We start from the raw sequence: 4,735 nt of genomic DNA, 5'->3' as shown, positions 1-4,735 counted from the left end.
GAATTATCCAAGTAATGGGACAAGTCTGTGGTGGTAAGATTGTTAAGGCCCCTACTGTCTTATAGAATCTTGAATGCAAGAATTCAAACTCTATGAACATCTGGATGGAGATTCACAATAGTTGACCTAGATGATGAGAATTAATTCGTTAAATTTTTAGAGGAAGGGGATTATCTTAGAACTTTGTTGGATAGGCCTTGGTTAATTTAGAAACATTATTTAATAGTTATTGTTAGAAGGAATTGAAAAATAAATGAAAATAAAACAAAGCAAGTAAGAATACAATAAAGTTTGAGGTGTGGTATCACTGTCTTCAAGGATAATTTTTATCCCTTCGAAATGTAAAACTCGGTGCAAAAGGATTGTAACGGTTATCCTTTAGGATTCAACAGACCCTTCCTTATAGTTTGCACAAACTAATAAGCGATGGCAGGAATAGAAAAAAAAAGAACTCAGCAAGGAAAGAAAAGAAGTAGAGAAAATAAATAGAGAAGACTTAGAAGATGAAAAGCTTTGGTGTGTGTTGTGAGTGAGGGTGTGAAGCTGTATTTATAGGCAGAAAGTGAAGTGAAACCCAATAAGGAAAGCAAATAAGTAGAGAAAATAAACAGAGAAGACTTAGAAGATGAGAAGCTTTGGTGTGTGTTATGAGTGAGGGTGTGAGGCTGTATTTATAGGTCAAGAATGAAGTGAACGCTGCACCAAATCAAGGAGTTGAGAAAAAGCCTCAAAGAGTTAGAGAAAAACCTAGTCAGCATATATACTGAGTTAGGCATATGTTAAAACTAGTTAGATGGATGTTGGAGCAAAACCAGGAGAGCTAGGTAAGCATAGTAGAGTTTAAGTCTAATTCAATCGAGTTGAGAAAAAGCCTCAAAGAGTTGGAGAAAAACCTGATCAGCATGTATACTAAGTTAGGCATATGTTGTAACTAGTCAGGTGGATGTTGGAGCAAAACTAGGAGAGCTAAGTAAACATAGTAGAGTTTAAGTCTAATTCAATCAAAAGCTGAAAAAGCTTTAAAAAAAAATTAAAGCCAAGGTACAAAAATTCACTTGGGCATAGCCTATGTGTATATTTGCATGCAGGAAAGGAAATTTGAAATTTCTCAAAGTTTGGTCCAATGTTTTGTTCGTGTGAGCCCACTCCATTTTCCTTGGTTGTAACAAGCTTATAGTGGCTTTTCATATATAAGGCATTCACCTTTCTTATATCTTGGCAATGAGGGATGTTTGAACCTTATAAAATACACTATTTTCTAACAATCCCCCACATATTTCGTAAGGTTTTATAGGAAGTTTTACTGGGTTAAATTTCTTTTGAATGTAATGCATCGGGACTGGTGCTTTTTGAGCTATAAACCATTCCTAGAAAGAATGAAACATAAGTCACAGAATTTTGTTGAAGTTTGTAACTTATATGAACCAAAATTCTTTATGTGAAATGTAGCTTTCATCAATCACATTACACCTTCACAATTTCTGCTATTTAACACGATTTTTGCACGAATAGACCAAGCGCATGCCGAGTTATTCATAAATGCTCTAGAGAATTTACCACAATTCTCATAGGAACTGCTCCACATCACACTTATACAGGTTGATTCCATCAAGTGTATTTTGTAATATAATACATTACCCATAAGGGATATGAAATTCATTAAGAGTTTAACTCAACCTCTCTTATATTGTAGTTTTGCACTACTCACATACCATAGGAGGGACAACAATTTCAATAGTGCATTAATTTATCAACAAATAACATGTTATTACCCATATGAACCTAATTCACGGGATCTCCAATCACATAGGGAGATTCACAATAGTTGACCTAGATGATGAGAATTAATTCGTTAAATTTTTAGAAGAAGGGGTTTATCTTAGAGCTTTGTTGGATAGGTCTTGGTTAATTTAGAAACATTATTTAATAGTTATTGTTAGAAGGAATTGGAAAATAAATGAAAATAAAATAAAGCAAGTAAGAACACAATGAAGTTTGAGGCGTGCTATTACTATCTTCAAGGATAATTTTCATCCCTTCGAAATGTAAAACTCGGTGCAAAAAGATTGTAGTGGTTATCCTCCAAGATTCAACAGATCCTTCTTTATAGTTTACACCTCAACAAGGAAAGAAAAGAAGCAGAGAAAATAAATAGAGAAGACTTAGAAGATGAGAAGCTTTGGTGTGTGTTGTGAGTGAGGGTGTGAAACTGTATTTATAGGTAGAGAGTGAAGTGAAACCCAATAAAGAAAGCAAAGAAGTAGAGAAAATAAACAGAGAAGACTTAAAAGATGAGAAGCTTTGGTGTGTGTTGTGAGTGAGGGTGTGAAACTGTATTTATAGGTAGAGAGTGAAGTGAAACCCAATAAAGAAAGCAAAGAAGTAGAGAAAATAAACAGAGAAGACTTAAAAGATGAGAAGCTTTGGTGTGTGTTGTGAGTGAGGGTGTGAGGCTGTATTTATAGGTCAAGAATGAAGTGAACGTTGCATCAAATAAAGTGAATGTTGCACCAAATCAGGGAGTTGAGAAAAAACCTCAAAGAGTTAGAGAAAAACCTGGTCAGCATGCATACTGAGTTAGGCATATGTTGTAACTAATTATATGGATGTTGGAGCAAAACCAGGAGAGCTAAGTAAGCATAATAGAGTTTAAGTCTAATTCAATCGAGTTGAGAAAAAGCCTTAAAGAGTTAGAGAAAAACCTGGTCAGCATGTATACTGAGTTAGGCATCTGTTGTAACTAGTTAGATGAATGTTGGAGCAAAACCAGGAGAGCTAAGTAAGCATAGTAGAGTTTAAGTCTAATTCAATCAAAAGCTGGAAAAGCTTTAAAAAAAATTAAAGCCAAGGTACAAAAATTCACTTAGGCATAGCTCATGTGTATATTTGCTCGCAAGAAAGGAAATTTGAAATTTTTCAAAGTTTGGTCCAAACTTTTGTGCGCGTGAGCCCACTCCATTTTCCTTGGTTGCAACAGGCTTATAGTGGGTTTTTATATATAAGGCATTCACCTTTCTTGTATCTTGGCAATGAGGGATGTTTGAACCTTATAAAATACATTATTTTTCAACAATCCCCCACATATTTCGTAAGGTTTTATACGAAGTTTTATTGAGTTAAATTTTTTTTGAATGTAATGCATCGTGACTAGTGCTTTTTGAGCTATAAACCATTCCTAGAAAGAATGAAACATAAGTCACAGAATTTTGTTGAAGTTTGTAACTTATATAAACCAAAATTCTTTATGTAAAATGTAGCTTTCATCAATCACATTACACCTTCACAATTTCTGCTATTTAACACGATTTTTGCACGAATAGACCATGCGCATGCCTAGTTATTCATAAATGCTCTAGAGAATTTACCACAATTCTCATAAGAACGGCCCCACTTTACACTTATACAGGTTGATTCCATCAAGTGTATTCTATAATATAATACATTACCCATAAGGGATATGAAATTCATTAAGAGTTTAACTCAATCTCTCTTACATTGTAGTTTTGCACTACTCACATACCATAAGAGGGACAACAATTTCAATAGTGCATTAATTTATCAACAAATAACTTGTTATTACCCATATGAATCTAATTCATAGGATCTCCAATCACATAGGTTGGGTTACTATTATTTGTTAATTTCCTCAATTGGCTTAAGTCTCATTTACCTCAATATAACATTAATTAATTTTCTTCCCAAGGGTTTAGTTAGAAGATCGACTAAATTCAGCTCTAACTTCACATGATTAATGGATATAATTCTATCTTTAAACAGCTGCTTTACTACATCATGTCTCAAGCGAATGTATCTATTTTGACCATTGAAAGTTTTATTTTTTGCAATGGCTATTGTCGCTTGGCAATCACAATGCATAGACATAGAAGGTGTTGTTTTCATTCCCAACAGAATATATGCTAAAAGGTTTCTCAACCACTCAACCTCATTATCGACCAACTCTAAAGTTACAAATTCTGACTTCATTGTAGATTTAGCAATTATTATTTGTTTGGCTAATTTTCATGTTATAATACCCCCACCAAAGGTGAATACATAACCACTTGAGGATTTTGTCTTATTTAAATCTGAAATCCAGTTAGCATCATTGTATCCTTCTAACATAGTGGGAAATTCATTATATAAAATATCATAATTTATGGTACCTTTCAAATATTTCATCACCCTACTCAAGGCATTCCAATGATCTCGATTGAGACTTTGTGTATATCTGCTCAGTCTGCACACAATATAAGCTATATCTAATCGAGTATAATTCATCAAATGCATCAGACTTGTAATAATCTGTGCATACTTAGACTAAGCTACACCACAACCTCTATTTTTCTTTAATTGGATACTATTATCTTAAGGAGCATTTATAGGTGTGACATCAAAATGCCCAAACCTTTTAAATAACCTTTTAACATAATACTCTTATATTAACATTAGGCTACTATTACATCTTATGATTTTAATACCCCAAATAATATTGGCTTCTCTCAGATCTTTCATATCAAATTTAAAAGCCAAAAAATATTTTTTTTATTAATCACATCAATGCATGTACCAAAAATAAGCATATCATCAACATATAAGCTAATAATCACATATTCACTATCAACAGTTTTGGTGTACATACATTTATCAACTCCAACAGTTGAAAATCCATTACTAACAAAAACTTGATCAAATTTCTTATGTCATTATTTTGGTGCTTGTTTCAAGCCATATAATG

This window comes from Theobroma umbraticum, unplaced genomic scaffold, assembly GCF_002168275.2.
Source record: "Theobroma umbraticum cultivar Fairchild unplaced genomic scaffold, ASM216827v3 scaffold_4.1, whole genome shotgun sequence".
NCBI classification, from domain to species: domain Eukaryota; kingdom Viridiplantae; phylum Streptophyta; class Magnoliopsida; order Malvales; family Malvaceae; genus Theobroma; species Theobroma umbraticum.
Note: the sequence above shows the minus strand (reverse complement) of the source record.